Source organism: Talpa europaea (genome assembly GCF_964194135.1).
Source record: "Talpa europaea genome assembly, chromosome: 8".
NCBI lineage: Eukaryota > Metazoa > Chordata > Mammalia > Eulipotyphla > Talpidae > Talpa > Talpa europaea.
The window spans coordinates 52995338-53016109 of NC_140075.1; the positions used below are offsets into that span (position 1 = coordinate 52995338).

The 20772-nt window shown below is 49.4% G+C and overlaps 1 protein-coding gene across 3 annotated transcripts in view; it reads left to right on the forward strand.

The window, feature by feature from the left end:
- The window catches only part of SMAD3 (SMAD family member 3), a gene marked incomplete at both ends in the record, with an annotated part of 110311 nt that overhangs the window by 67451 nt on the left and 22088 nt on the right, over window positions 1-20772 (forward strand). The gene's annotated exons all lie outside the window — the stretch shown is intronic.

Below are 20772 nucleotides of genomic sequence, written 5' to 3' on the forward strand. Positions count from 1 at the left end.
CTGATGCAGAGTCCTTGGGGTGAGCCTGGCAGGTCTAGAGTTGGCAGAGGCTAGGGCAGCCATACTTCTGTTAACCAAACCGGGATCCTTGGAGCGAGGGGGGCTGCCATTAACAATGACAGAAGGAGGACCTCCCTGGTGGCGCTGGGATTAAGATCTCAGCGCTATCACCAGCTACTGCGACATGAGTTCCATCCTGGCCAGGGAGCTGACCCACATGGCGCAGCAGACCTCTCCTGTCTTGCCCGCTGCCCCCCTCAGCAGTGTATTTCAGGAGATCTACCTGTTCTGTTCCCCGCTCTGTCTCTGGTGAATCTTTCTCACACCCCCCTCCACACCTCTGGCCTGTACCCAAGTTCTTGTATGCATAAATAAATAAAAAATCTTTTTTTTTTTTTTAAAGCAATGACAGAAGGACAATAGGTATGAATCACACTGTCCTAAACAAACAGGTGGGTGGTTGTCTGACAAAGATGAGTTTCCTGTCCCTCCAGGGTCCTTTTTGTTTTATGAGTAGAGACTCGGTCCCTCCTTGTTGGAAGCGAGGCTAGAGTAGCAGACTCTGTGCTCATGGGGATGGGCGCAATGCTGGATGGGGCCTGGCGTGAGGGAAGATCCAGTGAAGGGACACCAGCCACTCGGCATCAGCCACTGACCCTGTCTTGCCAGATCTGAACTTTTTTCAAAAGAAGTCAACAATCTAGATTTACGTATGAGATCTCCCAGCTTTTAAAATTTGGCAAATAATTTAAAAATTCAAAAAACACTGTGTGGGCCAAGCATAACATCTGTGGGCCGCTGCCTGTTTTCGACCTCTGGCCCAGACCTATTAATTGATGGCTGTCTTCTGTGTCTCCGAATTCCGGCCACGGGAAGTTTCTTATGGAAATTGCCCAGATTGACCATGAGTGAGGTGGGAAGAGGAAAGAGAAGCTTGACTTGGCTTCGAGGAAGTGTTCGTTTGCCCAATAAATATTTATTGAGCACCTGTTATGTTCAAAGCGCTTTCTCTGTTGAGCTTTGTTTTCTGTTTACCCTCTGGGGATGTGCTGTGTCTCACTCATGCCAATGGACCCTTTATATCAGGGGCTGTGTGGGTTCATGCCCATCCCCTGGGATCATCATGAGAAGGGATGCAGAGGAAGGAATCAAAGAGGGGACACAAGAAGGGAGGACCTAGAGTCATGCTCAGGCCCTGAAAAGTTACAGGACATCTGCTTAATACAGTAGAAGTCCCTAGGAGATGGTCCTCGTCTGAGGAAGTACCTGAGGATGTGGGAGCTGGGACAGAGGGTGCCCAGCCAGGACACTTGTTTTGTGAGGTCCCTGAAGGTCATTCTAGGTCCTGGAGGCAAAGGTCACTGATGAACAGACTGTCTTCAGCTCGGTCAATGGAGGAACTTTCTAACACTGTTTTGTGTGCCTCTATAGTTGGGTTAATGATCTCTAAGCTGGTCTTATTATCCAGAAGGTCTGTACCTGGAGTCAGACTCCTGTGCCCCCACTAGACCCCTGGGCCTCAAACCCTCTCTGGTTCATGGCTCTTGTTTCTGATGGGCTCCCAGCTGGCATGGACTTATTTATAACCCTCTGGGGGCTGAACTTAGGGGTCAGGTACCCCAGTAAAGAGTCTGATTATAACAGACTCAGTTTACCCGGGGGTGAGGTGGGGTGGGAATAGCTCTTTAATAGTCTGCTCTTGAGGCTGTGAAGTGTCACTTACAGTTTCTGGCCCCTGCAGTATGAACTAAAAGCGGAAGATAAGAATGCCCACCCACAGATGGTTGGAGGCAACTGAGGCACAGAGAGCTTAAGTCACTTGCTCAAGCCCTGGAGCCGGCATTAGGAGCCAGCCAGGTTCTGGGCCAGGTAGTTTTGCCTCCTCCCTTCTTACCGCTCTGCTGACTTTTGGAGTTTTCCTTTCCTTTAGTGTGTTCATTCTTCCATGCGTCTTCTGCACCTCCCCATTGTTTCAGGGCTACCAGCATGCAAATGTTTATTTACTGGGTTGGGTTTTTTCCCCTGTACACTTGGCCAGAAGTAGGAATTCATCACCATCTGTGAATGTTCACTGAACCTCCATGGTTTGCGTGGAATTGTACTAGAAACACTCGACCCCGGGGCTGGCTTGGCAATAAACTCGGTCTTTCCACAGAACTTTTGAGGACAAATCACCAACGGGTTGGAAATAATTTCCTTAAGGAATGGTGAAATAATTTTTCACCTTATCTGAGCTGCCCCACCTTTCTTCTCCCAGTGTCAATCTTAAGTGTATGAGGTGCTTTTTCTGCTCGGTGTCTGAGACCCGAGGTTTTGAGTGATGTCCCCAGATATGTCCCCCCCCACCCCAAAAATCTCAGGCTTCTTGCTGGACAGAGAATTGGCTTCAGGTTTGTTTTGAATTAGAGGCTAGAATAGGGGCACACATAGGCAGAGTAGGGATGGTGGGGGGATCTGTAGATGCTGCCGGCATCTTAAGATAATTTGCAAACGAGTGTGTTAAATAACGGTGATGCTATCGTGACCTCGGAACTGAAGGGAGCTAAGAGAAGACCTTATGAAACAGCCTTGGGATGCTCATGACAGGGCCCACGTCGTTCGTCGGTGGGGCCGCGATGCTGTTGGACTCAGGGCCATGAACCCACATGCAAGAGTGAGCCTGGTGCACCCATCACTCTGTCCAGTGCCCGGGCAGCCCCTAGCTCACCCCAGCATGGCTCTTTGCTCCTAGTCCTCCCCAGCCAGGCCAGACCTGCGGCAGGACAGCCAGAGTCCTGTGCCCCAGCCCACTCATGCCAGTGGGGTGGGGGTCTTTGCATAATTTGTCCCCTAATGCCATCTTGAAATTTGGTGGCCACTTAGGGTGCTTTGCAAAGCTCCCTCAGGACTCCCTTGATGAACAGCTGTGTGAGCAGCATGGGCCTGGGGTGGTGCTCTGCGTGAAATGCTTGGCATGTTTTTACGTGACTAACTCAGCAGCTCGGCCTTTAATGTAACAGATAGGTTGCGACTACTTCTTCAGCAAAATCTTTAGTATGTGTATCTGCCACACTTTCTAGAACACAAGGAGCCATTCCTGTGTCAGTATTGGCTCATGCCAGAGTTCATCTGCAGCGGGCAAAGGAGGGTGCCTTTGACTCAGCCTGTTGCAGCGATGTCTATCTGAGCCTGGGCTTGCTTGGCTGCATTTTAAAATCAGACTTTTGATAACTTCCCCATGAGTTTAGGGAGTTGTTTCAAAAAGGAAACACACATTTGAGGTATAAATAAATGTACAATTTGAGTTTGACATATGCGCACATTCACGAGGCTGTCACCACAGTGAGAGTGTCCATCACCCCCACGTTTCCTCCTGTCCCTCTGTAATTCCTCCTGCAGTTTGTTTACCTGCTGTCCCCCAGTTTCCAGGCAGCTGCTATCTGCTTTCTGCCACTGCACATTAGCTTGAATTTCCTCAAGTTTTATATGAATGGAATCATACATTTATTTATTTTTGCTGGTCTGGTTTCTTTTACATAGCATAATTATTTTCAGATTCCTCCATGTTTTTGCAGATTTCAATCATGAAATCCTTTTTATGGCTGGGTACTATTTCATTATATGGCTATAAACACAGGAGTTTTGATCTTAAGGTTTTAATCAAGGAATTTTAGCTGAGACTATCAGAAGTCAGTGATCCATGTAAAATATTATGTTAGTGGGGAACTTACACACTTGTGTTTTCTTTTGTTTTCAAAGTTTTTAAGAGGATTGCTTTCTTTGGAAAATAGGCTTTGAATGACCATTTGTTTAGAACTCATGGAACCCCAAATTTTCACATAATTATGGATTCAGCCAGGAAGCACTCAGTGTCTACTTGGTGGGACTACACTTTGCAACCAGCAATTGATTCGCTGCTGAGGTTCCCTCAGTGGTTAGAGGCGACGCCCCCTCCCCCATACGCCCTCCCGGTGGCGGAGCCGCCATGCCTTTTACACAGATCTGTGTCTTCTTTGCAAAAGCCTTCTTGGGCCTGGCGCTGTTATCCCCTCTGCGGAATGTCAACACATGTGCCTTCTCTGCCCTTGAGTCTCCTGTGGCTGGGCCTGGGGATGACCTCTCAGCATTGTGGTGCGAGTTCTGTGATTCCTGCTTGGAGCCGGCGTGACAGGGGCTGGAGTGCACCAGGAAGCTGGCCTCATGGATACCCTCACCCTCACCCTCACCGAGCCATGTGCACAGCGAGCATGGTAAATCCAGTTTACCATGAGGATTTTGTACCCGTATTTGGGCATTCCCTGGCAGACGCCAGCAAGGAATGGTGTTTCTGGGGGCCTGGAAATGTGCCCCTTTCCATTGTTCAGTGAAATTCTCCTGAAAGAAGTCTGTGTGAGGGAGAAACCAGGAGCCCCTGGATAATAGCCACAGGTTGTTGGAGAAGGGGGTTTGGACATATCTGGTCCAGTCTGCCGATTTCACAGCTGAGGAAGCTGAGACTGGGAGAGTGAAAGTAACTCGTGCAGTTAGGATGACTTAGGAATGCTGGGCGGGGTTTCAGCGGTGGCTCTTATCATCTGTGAGGGCGGCACACAGAAGCACAGCAAATTTCGGCTTGATAAACTTCAGAAGAAAATGATTCAGCTCTCAACCCTTGCTTTACATTAAGAAAAACAGAAGGAACTTCGTCCTCAGATGATGTTTCTAGAATGTTCTCACATATCCGTCTCCTGACCTTGTCACTGACTTGTTCCAAAAATAACTCAGAAATTCAGGGGTGGATGATCCACTTGGTTGGCCACTGTTTTCTGGCACTTGAGTGAAAGGTGAGAGGTGACACTTGATGTTGGTGTCCTGCTTCTTAGTGTACGAGGGCCTTTCCTGGACTTGTTCCCTTGAACCCTTGACCATGTTCCCAGAGAATCCCTGGAGATTGGACATCGCCCCTCAGGTCACTAAGTAGCAAGGAGAGGGGAGTAAGAGTTGGAATCCAGGTCCCAGTTCAGTCTCATCTAATTTCCACTGTGTTTTCCCTGAGTTGGTGGGTGTGGAGAGAAAAGCATGACACGGGGGAGAGCCTGGGCTTTGTGTTTGCAGTTCAGGGTTGTATTCTGCTCTCCTGTCCACCATGTGACCTCATGGAAGACTCTTAACCTCTCTGAGCTTCCTTGGCCTTTGGAAAAGGCAGGATTAGAGTATCTACAGTGCTTAGCAAAAACTTTGCTTATAGAAAGCAACTGGTTGATGTTATCTCTTTAATAAAGGTGAGGCAGGTATGGGAAAAGCTCGTTCTGGAAAGAGAGCCTGTGAAGCAAAAATTAGAATAGATATGCAGACTCTGGGTGCCCGTGGCCCTGCTCTTCTTGCACACAGAATGTTAAGTGTTTCCTGGTTTGATCCATTTGCCCTTGACCCTGTGCAAAGTTAAGAAACTGAGGTGCTCACCAGGTGCTTTGCACATAGTAGTCCTCGGTGAATACCTGTCTGAGCAGGTGCTCTCCCCACAGGTACTTCGAGCAGCAGAGCATGTTGCCTGCTTTCCCTCCCCTGCCCCCAACACGCAAACAGGACCAAGTCCTGGTGGAGCCCAGATGTTGCAGGTGATATTCAGGTCCAGGGCAGGTGGTCAGTCGGTAGAGGGGAGAGCTGGGGCTGGAGGTGGCTGTTCCGTGACACCAGGACTGGGGGCAGGGGGTTCAGTGCAGAGTGAGGGTGGGCAAGGAAGGGGCTTCCTTTCTGATACTTTGATGCAATCACCAGTGATGGCCAGCCATTGTCCCTGCATGCACGCTTCTGTGTGCGCGCGTGTGTTTTCTAGGCCATCTCCATTTAAGTAATTGATGCTTTAGACAAAGAGATGGGAGACTGAGCTCATTCTTCTGGCAGGACAACCAGTAGCCGCGTTGTTTCAGGTTCAGACTTTTTTTTTTTTTTTTTTGGTGGGACCCTCGCCCATGGCCGGGGAACAAACCAGTGCTTCAGAGGCTGCGGGCAGCCTCGCAGCCCAGCGCTCAACCACTGCGCCACCGGGGGAGGCCCCAGGTTCAGACTTTTTAAGGGGTATTCGGACAAAGTTGGGCAAGAGTTTGGAGAAGAAGTGCTCCTCCACCTCCCCCTCGTCCTGCTTGATGCAGGGAACAGTGAACACTCTCAGAATAACCCGAGAAGTGGCAGGTCATTCAGGAACTTGATCTTGCCGAATGCATGAAGTGGCTCCCTACTCACAGCTAGGCAGGATTTGAAGGGCATCCTACTGTGGGGTGAGAAGGGAGCACCCAGAAACCCACCCTCCCACCATACCAGGCCTGTAGGCAGCCTGCATGGTCCCTTCCCCCCAACTCTCTGCCACTTCCAAGGATCCTGTGTGAGAATTCAGTGATAAAACTTCCCTCCTTCGGCCCTGGTTTGATGTCCCCTTCATTGTTCCCAAACAGCCCAGGCCCTGGCTCCTGGGAGTTCTGGTGAAGCAAGGAGGAGGCAGCCCAGCTGTTACAGAGCAGGGCTTTTTGAAAGGGCACTGGAGCCCAGCAGCAGGGTGTGTGGAAGCTGGTAGATTCCAGAAGGCAGCCACTCTGCCCAGCAGCGGAGCTGGTATTCTGCGGTGGTGGCAGCCCCTGCCCTCTGTGGTGGTGGTCACTTCTTTGTCAGCTGCCAGCTGGATTCTCTGTTGTGGACCCCAGGTAGCTTGGGGATCATGGATTCCTGGAGTAGGAAAGGGAGTGCTACAGTTCATGCAGATGATGTTTGGGTAATGCAACTCCTCCCTGCCCGGCCTGTGTGTGAGGATCAAACAGGGGCCAGTGAAATGGCTGATGTTTAGAGCCCCGCGCCTCCAGCTCCAGAGTCCTGGGAGTCTGAACCTAGAAAGTGCCACAGGAGGGCCTCTGTGTCCACTTCCCCTGCCTGGGAGCACTCTGTGCAGAGGGCCTCGAGCCCTCTGGTCTGGAGTCAGCCCTTCTGCCGCTTCCCTCCCTCTCGGGTTAGGATGCAGCTTCACCCTGAGGAAGTTCTTTGATATCCATTCATGCCTGCGGGTCACATCCCAGCTGTGACTGCCACTGTTTTGCTTGCTACTCTTAGGCTTAGGGCTTTTGTTTGTTCACGAATATTCGAACCTGCAGCAAGAGTCAACATTCTCAAGTCCTCTCTCTCACCCTGTCTGTTGTTCGTTTAGAGCAGAGGAGGGAATTGTGCTGGTAGTCCACACTCTTGGATTTGCTCTCCTGCTGTTGATAATTCAGGGTTGTTTTCCCCAAGGCTCTAGAGACCCAAAGGCAATAAAGGAGTGGGAAGTGCAGAGATAGCCAACTTCAAGCTACTTTTCACTGCCCATTAGTGTGTTTCAGGGGTCCGTGGGATGTCGTGCTAGAGGTAGATGGGGGAGGGGGCATGAGAGAGGGGCTGAACTGGTCATTTTGTAGCTGGGACGATGACCCATATGAGTCCCTCCGACCGTTTTATTCACAGCCAGGATGAGGACACAGACGGTCACTCCCCCTGGAGCCCCAGGTGTCTACATGCCTTTTCTTCTGGTAAATCCAACCCTGATAAAATCTCCACTCAACAAATATTTGTGGAGCAGATTTATTGCAAAGCCTTTTATCTAGTGTCTGCTGGACAACCATAGCCTCTGATGACTGTCTCTCTTGGTATGGCAGGTGAAGTGGGGGGAACTTCCTCATTGAGAAGCATCTTGGCTTCCAGCACTCACTTCCCTACTGGCTGCTTTAGCAAAACTACCTGGTACCCTGGTTGTCAGGCCCCTGCTGTTTTTAATTGCACCTCTCAAGACCAGCTGGTTGTTTGAAAAAAAAAAAAAAAAAACTTTCTGGGGGGTGGCGTATCTGGCAGAAATGTGTGCCTCTACCCGCCTTTGCTGCAAGACTTGGCCTCTTAAGTTGGGTTCACAAGGCTGGGGTGCAGCCTGAGGTTTTGTCTGTCTTCTGCATCCTCTGATTATTGGTGCATAGAGGAATAATTCCATTTTCTCACCTATTTGTGACCAAATGTGACATTCTAATCCCACACTCCTCCATCCAGGGCCCAGGGAACATCCTTGCTCTAGGGAGTGCCTGTCTTAGTTTGGAAGGGAAGACACATACACCCTACCAGGCCTTGGTGCTAAGTGATGAGTTTGGCAGGTGCAGGACACTGGGGGCTTTGAGAAAGGGGAGGGCAGGGAGAGGTCATTCTAGGAGGAAGAGCCACAGAATGGGAGACCTTTGAGCTGGAGGCATAATTGGGCCTGTCACAGGGCTGACCAGAGCCTGGGTACCTATGTGTCATCTCAGCATCTCGCCCCGAGCTGACTCTCTGACTAGAGGTGCAGAAGCTCCACTTCAGATGTCACGGCCGCAGCGTGCGCTCTCTTCTGCCCCAGCAAGCTAAGCGCCTGCAATTTCTGTCCCCATAAATCAGGTCTTGAAACATCTGTTTGCTGTCTGGGAAGGTGGTGGGGAGGTGGGTACTGTGTGAATCTGGGCTGGGTACGAGGGCACTGTAAGTGTCCTGGACCCAGTGGGAGGGAACCTCACCTGGAAGCCTGTCTGGCTGCTGGTTGGGGCTGCTTTGGGGTACAGCTTTTAGCCCAGAGCCATTTAGCTGATGAAGGCAGCAGAGTGAGGGCCCCTGACTTCTTTCTCTCAGGTTCTCCCTTCTTGTTTATTTGGAATTCCCGTCTTCCTGCCCATAGGGGTTCGCTGCTGTCTTAGGTGAAATTGCCCCCAATGAACCAGAACCCTTTGTTTAGGACAATAGGAGGTCTGTCCCCTTAGACTGAAAGGAATGTTAATTGGCTGCTTAAGTGTCCTCACACCAATGCCCAGAATACACAGGACGTCCATTCTTTGTTACCCTGTAGATGGAAGCGGCTTATGTAAGCTTGTAAAACCTTGGTCCAGAAAGAAACAGAGTGTGTGTGGAATGTTAGAGCTTGGTGTCCTGCGAAGGCGGTATTTTCTGCCGACAAAGGTAGGCTATTTAACTTCATGGGCCTTAAACTAACTTTTTCTAGAAATGTGGTTCTTTCCCACCCTCCCTTCCTTCCAGCTCCCCCAACCCCCGCCCACCAGAGGCCAAACTGAAAGGTTTGAGGATCCTAAAGGCTTTGGGGCCACTTTTTAAAATAGGGAAAAAGTTGTAAATGTGGTTAAGGCTGAAATGCAGGCATGTCTCTTCCCCAGCCCATTGTGTGTGGTGTTTTGCTAGCAATTGTAAAATTGGAGTGGAGGGAACACTTGTTGAGAAGCACCCCCTGCCCCCCAAGTGTCCCAGTGCTGCCCTGTTTGCCCTTGCATGTCTATATAGCACTTGTGACACTGTTTTATCTCTCTTGCCAGTGACTCATAATTAAGGAAGTCACAACTGTGCCATTAACACAAAACCTCCTCATTTGCCCTCTTTACCTCTCCCCCGCCCCCCCACTCCCCGAGTCATGAATGCCCCATGTTCCGTGAGTCTTTGGAAACTTGAAGATTTGTTTTGATAGGACAAGGCAGCCAGTTTATCGTCATTGCCAGATTCCACTTGTTTCACCCCCAAAGTCCGTGAGAATCTTCTTCAGAAAAAAGAAGAAAGAAAATCCCACCCCAAACGTGCCTTCTGTCCACAGGAAGTGATTCACGGTGCTCAGTGCATGCAAACCTGCCGGGGGCAGGAGGTGGGAGGCTGGGAACCGGGCCTGGGAAAAGACGCCGGGGGAGGATACTCAGACCTTAATGGTTTCTGCTTTGTGGAAGAAAGTGAAAAACAGAATGACTAAGAGTCCTGTAATAAGAATTGTTTGTTTAGTGAAGTGAGCTAATATTTGAAGTTCTCTGGCAGATAAGACATGAAAAATTGCAGTTGTTATGGGGAGGTGACTTTTCGGGGCCTTGCCTTTTTTATTTTTTAAGCTAACAAAGATAATTTCTCAGTCTGAGGCATTTATTAGTGGAAGGTGGGGATCTGTATTTCTAGCCCCTTCATCCTCTCTAAGCCTCAGGGTCAAAGGGGAGATCATTAGGTAATGGTCTCCAATCACTCTCTCCCTCTCTTCTCTTACTCTTACCTTTTTTTCCCCCAAAGTTCCAATTTTTGAGGCTGATATCTTTCTCTGACTGCTCATTTTTGTTTTCCCACATGGAGCGTCACCACCCTGTCATAGAAGGAATCCTCTCTGTCCTGTGGGCTTCTGCCTGGCTTTTTATTTTGTTTCCCTTCCAAATTGAAAAAACAGATTAATCCATTTATCCACTTCCCAAAAGTGGTTTGGAAACAGGGCCTCTAAGTGGCAGGTATGTGAACAGCCCCGCCGCCCAGCCAGACCCCTGAATCATCTAGTTGAATGAGAAGCAGTAACTGGCACAGCTGGATTCATGGGTCCATCTCCAACTCCCTGTATTTGATGTGAGCTTTGTGGGTAGGAGCTGTAATAAAAGCTGGGTTGTCAAGTGGGCTTTTTGCCTTAAGCCCATCAGAACATTGCTGAAGGCTGAGTATCTTGAATTTCCACCGCAGATCTCTTAAACAAATAAGTGATCTTCAGGCTTAATTCCACTCCCAGTGAATGTTAACTGGCAGAGTAAAGTTGCCATCCAGAAAGTTCTGTGAAGTCTGTTGACTCTTCTTTCTCCTTTCCAGTAACCGGAGACCAACGCAGATCTCTCTGGCATCTTCCGTTTGTGACTTGAAACCCCATCAGGTTCTGCTTGGAGAACAAAAACCAAAAGTTTGCAAAAACCAAAGCTGTGGAATAGAAAGTTTTCAAATGAAACACTCTCTTCCCCCCTTTCTCCTTCAACATTCATCCACTTTGCATGCGGAAGGGCAGGGGACAAGGGCAGAGAACCTGCTGGTTCTGGCACAGTGCCCGCTGTGTGGTTCGTAGGCACAGGAAGGTGTCCGGGGTGTAACACCCAGGTTCGAGACCAGACCCTGCTTCTTGCTGTTCTGGGTGGCTTTGGGCAAGTCACCCAATGTTCTGTGAATGTTTCATCTGCAAAGTGAGAGTGATGCCCCCCATCCTGCAGGGCCCCAGTCGGGCCCCAGTCTCCTCACAGCGAGCAGGTAAACATCCGCTGGGAGGTGTGAATTGCATCTGTTTTCCAGGACCTGTGCCCACCCGGAGCATCTCTTTGCCCCATGGGCTCTCAGTGCCCCCAGGGGAGCAGATGTCCCCTTCAGGGGACACTTGGCATTTCTGGAGACTTTTCGGGTGTTAACAGTGCTACTGACATCTATTGTGCGGGGGAAAGAGATGCTACTAAACATCCTACAGTGTGTGGGACAAACCCCACAACTGACAAAGGGCTCTCTGACCCCAAACATCAGGACAGCTGAGGTTGAGAAACAGTGGGGCTTGCCTTACTCATTGCCGGTGTTGCGAAGTTCTCAGTGTACGTGTACTTTACAGATGATTATAATTAAGCTGAACTGTCTCAATAAATCAGTCTCCTTTTCTAGAAAATACACACTCTGCCCACTCCTGGCCTCTTGGGACGATGGAAGCCCCCAAGGTCCAGACAGTCTTTGTGTGTTTTAGTCTTTGTGGGTTCTAGGCCAGCAGAGGGCAGGACAAGGTGTTCCTTGATTTCCTCCTTTGAGGGTCTAGCGAGGAGGCTCCTGCAACCTTTGTGACTTGTCCTCCGGCCCCCTCTGCCTGGGCACTTGTCCTGGACCTGAGTGGGTGCTCTGGTAAACCAGCAGGGGAGGCGGAGACAGAAAGAGTAGGGGCAGGGTGGCCGAGTAGGGAATGAATTAGCTCATGCTCTGGACCAGCACAGGGGGCTGTTGCCTGGCATTTTATTGGGTGATTCCTTAAATTTAGCAGCCTGGTGCAATGGTTACTGTCCTTTTGCAAGTTCATGTAGAAAGGGAGCTGTTCTTGATGGAAGTGTTTCAGTGTTTCAGTGATTCGTAGGCCCGTGAATCTAAACATTGAAAAGAAATATATGCTAAGCATACTTAGAGCACTTGCTGAGAACACTTAGGAAACTAGGGTAGCGCATATGTCACTTGGGCAGAATTGACAATGAAATCTCAGTCATCCAGAACCTGCACCACCCCTCACCTCACCCACTCCCAGCGAGTGTCACCTAGCCAGATTTCTCCTCCTTGGTGCTAAGTGACAAAAAACAGGCTGTTATTGGAAATGGAGTTCAAATACAACCACCAAGATTTAAAAAAAAAAAAAACTTAGAAAGTATATGGGAATAGTGTATTTAGTTTTCAGCTCCATTTAAAATTTTTTAATATAATTTGAAGCTTCAGAAAGTTGTATTGATAGGACAGGAATTACAGTACGTGGCTTTCACCCCAAGCTGCCACTTTTTGGTCCCATTTTTTCAAAAACGTTTGTCATCCTGAAGAGTAAGGCCTCAGGCAGCTTGCTACAACAAAGAAAAAATAATTCAGTACAACAAAGAAGAAATCAGGTTTCATTGTACTCAAGGGGGACTCAGACAGTTTGTAGACTTTTGTCAGCAGTGAGGTTTATGATGTCAGTCTGGCTGGAGTTAAATGGCAGTTGGGGGGCTGCCGCCTTGTTCTCTGATTGGCTGGATGACCTTGAGCAAGGCACTACTGAATCAATCTCAGTTTCCTCGACCACAGAATCAAGGGATTAGACAAGATGCTGTCACAGTTCCCAGGTGCCAGCTGTCTGCATCTCCGGAGTGAAGGCCCAGGTGGGCATTTGGTTAGCCAGAACATCACTGCCCAGGATACTTTGTCCTCTGAACTTTATGCTCTTGTGATTGTTTTCACCCTTACCCAGGGGACCTGCTGTGAACCATGTGTGCAGTGGGTTTGGCTGTGTTTACCAAAGGGAGTGGAAGCAGGGTGAACCCCAAAATCAGATGGCCCTTTCAGCAGTAGTGTTTTTAGGGCCTTCATATTCATATTTGCTATACCATTAGTTTTCCTGGGCTATCGGTGGAATGGGGGAGAGAGCTCTGAATCTGACACGTGCATGTTCATTAAGGGGAAGCAGAAAAGGAGAAATCTCGGCTTCAGAAAGCCAAATGGAACACATGCCAGGGGCCTTGCAAAGTCTCCAGCACAGATTTTTGTACCTTCCTAGAAGGTCTGATGAGTGAGAACCTAGCTCAAACTTGAAGCCACTCAGACCTTGCTTTTGCTCAAACCTGCTACACAGTGCTCAGAAAGAGGGGAGTGTAAAGACTTTTCTTGTAGGTGAACGAACACGGGCTAGTGGGGTGAATGGACTGTTAAAGGGAGAGAGGTGATTCCCTGTGGGGTGGGGCGGCATGTGGTATGCACTCAGCAGATGGCCTTGTGGCTGCAGCATGTATGTTTGAGGAAATAAGTGTATCAGGTTGGGTTTGTGGTTTTAATTGGCAATTTCAAGATGGGAAATAAACCCTCTTTCTTACACTCCAGCACAGCAGATATTAGGCGGGAAATGCAAAGATACAAAAAAAAAAAAAAAAAATGGTTTGAAAAGAGTGGCAGAGGTTTGGTTTTTGAGTTACTCATGTGCTGCTTGGGCCGCTTCAAAAAGTAACCTTCAGGGCCTCTCCTGGTGGCACAGCAGTTGAGCACTGGGCTGCGGGCACATAGCCTCTGCAGCACCGGTTTGATCCCCGGTCGCCAGCGAGGGTCCCACATGCCACGCAGATCTCTCCTGCCACGCCCGCTGCACCCCTCACCAGGGTACTTTGTCAGTCTGCCTATTCTGTTCCCCGCTCTGGCTCTGGTGAATTCTCTCACCCTCCCGCGCTTCTGACTGTGCCCAGTGCTTGTATAAATAAATAATCTTAAAAATTAACCTTCATTGAGTATTTTGGGTAAGTTCATATTTTATGCCAATTCTGCAAACCTCTAAGTAGGCTGGTCTCCATAAACAAAAACTAAAGCCTTCTGAAATGGTTAAATCCTATCTTTGCATCGCATTCGGGGCCAGGAAAGTGTCGCGCCCCATTTAGAGTGAAGGAAAAGTGAGTCACGCTGGCTGTGCTTTTATTAACTCTGCGTCCTAACTGTGTTCCCTTCCCCGCACCCTGATTCTCCCTTAGTCTATGAAGACATGGTACTTGCAAGTTTACTGCAAAGTTGTCGTGAGCCAGCAGTGGGCTCTGTACCAGCCAGCTAGCGCTGAGTAACAAACCAAACAACCATAGTTGATGGTCGTTTTCTTGGGTGTCTGAGCCACCTGGGCTCAGCTTCTGGCTGCAGGTTGGGGCTCAGTCTTCCCCACTTGTGTTGGTTCTGGGTCTGAATTCTGACTCTGCCTTGTACACATGACCCTGAGCTTGCCCGTGATTCCTGAGCTAGGGGAAGGCAACTTCTACTCGGGTTTTGCCCTTTTCATATTTTCAGGTAGCAGTCACGTGCCTGGCACAGAGTCTGTGCTGACTGAATGGCTGCTGGCAGGTTTTTGGAATATGTGTTCTGCTCCGTCTTCTCTCCAACCCCCATGTCCAAAACCACTGGTGTTCACACTGGCTCCAAGATGGCTATGGGCAGGCCACCCCTGGCAGCAGAGGGCACAGTGGTGTGTGGCAGGAGGTGCCCCGCCCATGCCCCAGGAGCACATGGGCTCTGGACTCTGGCATATTCGCGTCCTTGGCTGTGGCTCCCACCACCATTTTGAGACACTTTATGGGTCCCACTTGGAGCCAATGGGAGGAAACCTAATTTCCTGCCACAGGAAATGGTTCGGCTGGTGAAGAATATATTTAAGGATTAAAATCTCTGTCAAAGGAGTTCGAGAGGGTTGCGGGAGAAAGACTTTTGAGGGTCTCTCACCAGGAAGCCATTGGGCATGGGAAGAGATTGCAGTCATCAATTGGGTGGAGGCCCAAAGGCAGGGTACTGGGCTGCTACTCTCAAACCCTGAAGCTGGTCTTGGGCTACAAGGAAGGGCTGGGTCAGAGAGGAGTGGTCATAAACAAACCCTTTTCTGCAACCAAGCATGCCTATGGTCACATCAACTCGGAACTAAGACCTATTTATTGGATTTCTCAAAATGGGCCTGGTGCCCTGTAAGGCTTAGGAGGGTGTGTACTGGACACATCCACTAAATTAAATCCAGCAGCTGAAACTCCCAATCCACTATTATTGCTTTATAGAAGCAATGTTTTGAGTGTTTTGAGTGGGACAGATGGAGAAAGACAGAATATTACCAAGCCTGGCTCTGGGCAGCCCACACTCCAAACCAAAAGGAGTTGTTGCTGAAGTATAAGGAGTATATGAGATGTCCTCCCTGTTGTGACTTTGGAAATTGTATGGCCCGGAAGCAGGGCCACGGGCTGGCTGACTCCTGGAAAAGGCTGCCGAGGCAGACTGGCAGTCACATGCTTTGAGCTGGCCGGGTGGAGAATTCTGGTTGATCCCAGGACCGGAGCTTTCCCTTTTGGACATAGTGGGTGCTCAGTGAGGTGGGACATGCCTGGTTACCCACACAGCTTGGGGAGGGCGGAGTGGGGGGCTGTTCTGAGATATGGAACACATAAGCCTTAAAAAATTGAAAGCACTAGGTGGACTGAGCCCTCTTTGTGACCAGCCTGATTGTGCACCTAAATGGTCAAAGGATGGGAAAGGACTGGGGCTTTGGGGCATCTGCTGTGTACCCTACTTTGCCAGGCACTGTCCTGATTATGATAGTAATAGATAGTAATAGCAGTAGATTCTTGTTATTTATTGTCTTTAATTACATGCCAAAAACTTTCTGCACAGAATGTCAGTTTGCCCTCCTAGCAATCCAATAAAGGGGCTTATATTTCACATGGAAACATTTTACACCGAGACACTGAACAATTTGATCAACTTTATACAGTCACTGAACCCAGAGTTAGTATTTGAAGCCACGTCCATACATCCATGGCCAAAGTCTGTATCCCCATAACTCCCGCCTGTATTTTCTTCTTTGAGTTGCAGTAAAATAGACACATCCACACTTCACATATTTAAAGTGTACATTTGATACATTTTGATATATGTGTACACTTTGGAAACCACCACCACAGTCAAGATGATTAATGTGCCCTTGAAGCCCCCTCCCACCTCTCCATCCCCAGGCAACATCTGCAGTGCTCTCTCCACACTAGTTTGCGTTTTTCCTTTGCTCTGTAATTGTACATAAACACTCAGGTCTGGCTTCTTTCACTCAGCAGTGTAGATTCTTACGTGTTGTGTGTTTACACAGTCCGTGTCTTTTTATTGGCCCTTGGTTTGGCTGTGTCACATCTCTGTATCCATTCACCTGTCGATAAACATTGGGTCATTTCCAATTTGGGGCAATTGCAAATAAAGCGGCTGCTACGCATGTTCGTGTACAAATCTTCACGTGGACAGCTGCTTTCGTTAGGAGTGAGCGCATCTTGAGGTAGCTTTGATTTTAACTTACGAAACTTCCAACTGCTTTCCAAAGTATTTATACCATTTTATGTTTTCCATCAGCAATGTATCAAGTTTTAGTTGCTCCACATATTTGCCAAGATGGGGTGCAATCTTTTTAATTTTAACCACTCGAATAATTATGTAGAGGTATCTCGCTGTAATATGAGCTTCTCTAATGGCTCATCATGACAGGTTTGTTTGCCTGTGCTTATGTGCCATCTTTTTGTGTAATGTCTGCTCAAATCGTTTACTTTTTTTTTTTTTAAGAAGTGGACATGTTTGTTTTTTTAATATTGAATCTTGAGAGCTCTTTATATGCTGTGGAACTAGGGACTTCATCAGATACATGCTTTGCAAGTATTTCCCCCTCGTTGGTGACTTGTCTTTCTATTCTCTTAACAGTGTTTTTCAAAGACCAAAAACAATCGATGAAGTCTAATTTATTAATTTTTTTCAATGGAATATGCTTCTGGTTTGGTAGTAAGCAATCTTTGCCTAGCCCAACGTTCTCAGAAAGGTTCTCTCCTTTGTTTTATTCTAGAAGTTTATAGGCTTAGGTTTTATGAGTCACTTCAATTTTTTGTATGGGTGCAAAGTGTGAATTGAAGTTCTGTTTTGGGGGGCTTATGGATATCACTTGTCCAGGCACCACTAATTTATCTTTGGACCTTTGCTGAAAATCAGTGTTCATTTATGTGTGACTGTTTCTGGACTCACTCTCACGTCCTACCACCAGTTTATTCATCTTTTTGCTATTACCAGACAGCCTTGATTCTGTGACTCCCTTGCTTTTTAAAAATGTGATTATATTATCAAAATAACTCACGTGCATAGTTTAAAAACTCAAGTCTTGACTTCATTCTCTCTCAAATTTTTAGTTCTTTTAATTTCCAGATTTTTTTAATAGTAGAAGTTCCTATTTTAAGAGTGTGTTAGTTTCTCTCCCTGATAAGTTATTCTTTTCTTTTGTGTGGCTGTTTTCTTCTGTTCCCTGCATCATCTCAGACTTCCCTTTCCCCCTTGGGGCTCTGCATGCCTCCTGTTAGTCTTGTTAGATTTTTTTTTTTTTTAATAGCTGGGTATTCTGGAGAGTGTACATATCTAAGGAGCAACTAGCTGATTAAGTGCTCTGCGTATGGTGATGCAGGGGTTTGTGGGCAGGGGACTAACCTGTAGGGTTAATTGGCAGGTATGTGGTCATTTTGTTGGGGGATCCACAGATGCAGTATTATGGGTTCAATTTTACCACGCAATGGGCTGGGCCAAGGGCCTGGCTGTCCCTGTCCCAGGTACTGAGTGATCTAGGGAGCCTTTATGAAATCCTGCCCCAGCCCTTGTCTGACCTTCTCCCCAGGCTGTGCCCTGGTGGCCCAGTCCAGAGCCCTGTTCTCTGCTTCCTTTTCTGTGAGAACAAACCTGTCTGTCACAAGACGGGCAGGGCCTGTTTGCAGGGGCTTGGGGAGAGGAGCTGGGTCTGACCGCCTCTTTTATAGACTCATAACCCGTCCTGCTGTTTTTGGCTTCATCTTGAGAAGTGTGTGGTCCCTCCAGTTCCTGAGTCTTGCCCAGGTGCTGGGGCACAAATGGAATCATTTCTGTTGGCTTTCTGTGAAAGGGGCTTGGTTCCGCCTCACTCTAAGTCTGTTCCCATTTGGCCATCTTCTTTCCACGTGTGTCTGCTCTTTCCTTCCCGCCCCTTGTGTTGGGTAAAACGGAGATAAATGCGTCCATTCAGTTTGCTCTATTCCCTTCCCTTCCCGTGCCCTCCCCAGCCTCCCCCCTTCTCTCCCCGCCTCTTCTTCCCACTCCCACACCCGTGCATTCCTGACCCGCTCCCCTGCTCCTCAGAGCCCCTCCCCACTTACTCCCCTTTCTCGCCCACCTCCTTTGCCTGGAAGTTTTGGTGCCATAATCCTCTTCAGGCCTGAGAGGGAGCAGCCCAGGTGATCTAGAAGGGATTGGATGAAGAGCTGGGAAACTGAAGTACCTGCAGATGTGATACGCCTTCAGTCCTGCTTGACGCCTTCCCACTCCTCAGCATTCCTCAGCCCAGAATGCCCACGTCACAAACCCCCTTATGCGGGGTTTGTGCAACCTCAGCCCCATGCATCCCGCCAGAGCCCCGAACCTCACCTGGGTGTCCCATGTTGGCCTGTTCCCTGTGTCTTTTTGCCTTGCAGGCCCCTGAGCAAGAGGGCCCTGGCAGGCTCTGGTGTCAGGTTCTGGGGGTGTCAGGACTGTGTGGAGCATCCCTCCCCATCAGGAGGCTCAGCACATCCTGTCCCCCCACCTTCTCTTTCTGAAGGCTCAGGCCTGTTTGGAGGGCTTATAGGAGCTTCACCTTTCTTCACCCACTGTCTTCAGCTCTGTACCCCATGAGGCTGAGGCTCTTCCCTTGTGTTGTCCACCGCCCCTCCTCCTGCCCTGTATTATCCTAAAACAAGAGGGCCACCCCATTCTATCAGCAAGGTAGGTTGGGGGTGCACTGACAGAGACAGCTAGGAATATCCAGCTGGCTTTCTCCTGGGGCTTGTCCAGCGTCAAAGGGTGAAGAAGGCACTTCCCTGACCCGTGGGCACTTGGATGGCTTTGCAAGAGAATCGGGACAACTGTATAACTCAGCACCCTCCCCATTCAGCTATCGCCACTCCCTTTCTCTCTTTCTCAATCCCATAACCACCCCCATTTATCCAGGGTTGAGGGGGGCAGAATGTTCCCATTTTACAGATGAAGTGACAGGAGGCCCAGAGATCTCATGATGTGTCCCGTGTCTCACAGCTAGGAGAGCAGAGGCCCATCTTGACCCCAGGACGTGTGGCTGCACATCTGGTGTCTTCCTTCTGTTTCCCAGGCGAGTCCCAGCCATCCTCTCTGCCTGGTAATTACTACTTGGGGGCTATAGGGGTTCCTTGATTTGGGGCCCCACAGGAGGGAGATGTCCTCAGTCAGCAGTTCCTGGTCAATTTCTGGGACCCGGCCAAGCCCTGACCTTTGTCTGTCCTGCCCCATTTTCAGGTGAGGGGCCTGGAGTGTCTGATCAGACTTCTCTATTTCTTTCTTTGGTTGATGCTTTCTGTGGCTTCCAGCGAGCCCCTCCCTCACAGAATGCCCATAAATTCTGTTTATTCGGGCAAATAGGTGCCCTTAGTCATAGGGGGCAGGGAAGGAGAACTTGCAAAAGCCTCTCACCAACCACACCCAGCTGTTAAAAGAGTGGTGCCCACAGGCTGTGAGGCCCTGGGGCGGTCTTCCTGTAGACAGCAGTGCTGCCGTCTTCTTCATTCAGGAGCACCCATCCCACCCACTGCAACTCTCCATACCCCCTGCGGCCCCCCATTTGCTTGTCCCTTGCAGCCAGAATTGTCAGGGGCCTGTCTCTTGTACATGCTCACACAGCCGGCGTCAATATCTTGGAGGTCTATGGCTTTTAGAAAAAAAGGCTCCCAGGCCTTGCAGTCATGCCCTGCTTGCTCGTCCTATCCCCAGGGCCCCGTCTCTGCTCTCTAGTCATTCCAGCCTGCCCCCTCTTCTCCCCTCATTACTCTCCACTCTTCTTGGCGCCTTGGCACTGGCCCTCCCCTCCATGAGGAAGAGGCTCCTCTCTCGCCCCTTTGTCTGCTTCGTTCTCGCTTCCCTTTCATCACCTCCTCAAGGCTGCCCCGTCCAGGCCTGCAGCCAAGAAGGGACTCCAGGTCATGCACTCTGTGGTGCCCGGCACTTCTCCGTCAGAATACATCACAGCTTGTCTCTGTCTGTGTTTATTCACGTTGGTCTGGCCCGCTGGACAGGACGCTCCCAGGTTTAGGGATCGCTGGGCCGTCTCTTTCCTTACCCGGAATCCCCAGTGCCACGTGCTGCAGGGGCTCGTCCGGCGTTGGTTAAATAAAGCTCTCTGCGTGAATAAGAATCTCTTCACCTAATACTGGCCATCATGCTCAATTTCACGTCCTTCTTCCTGTGCCTGGCTGGCACACCTCTGCTGCCTGAGCATCCTGGCTGCCCTGCTGGCATGTTCCCGTCATGCAGACTGCCTGGGGATTTTATAGAGAAGGCTCTGATTTATTGGGTTGTCAGAAAAGTCATGATGCATTTTCGCTTGAAAAATATAGAAGAAATATGTCATGACTTTTCCAACAACCCAATAATAAGTTGGGGTAGGTACTGAGGTTCCACATTTTTAGCAAGCTCCTGGACCCTGGTCCAGCACGTCCAGGGACCACACAGGCCTGGCCTGAGTCACAGCTGCTTGGAGGCCCAGGCCCAGCAGATGTTGCTTGTACAGGGACCGGGTGCCACCGGGGGCGGGTGTGGCCCAGCCAGGCCGAGGCAATTGCAGAACTGAACCTAGTGTGGAGCCCCACGTCCCGCTGCTGCTCGCTCTCACACCCTCACTCTGTATTAGGACAGCCTTGTGCATGGTGGCACCTGGGGCACCCCAACTACTACCAGAGGGTA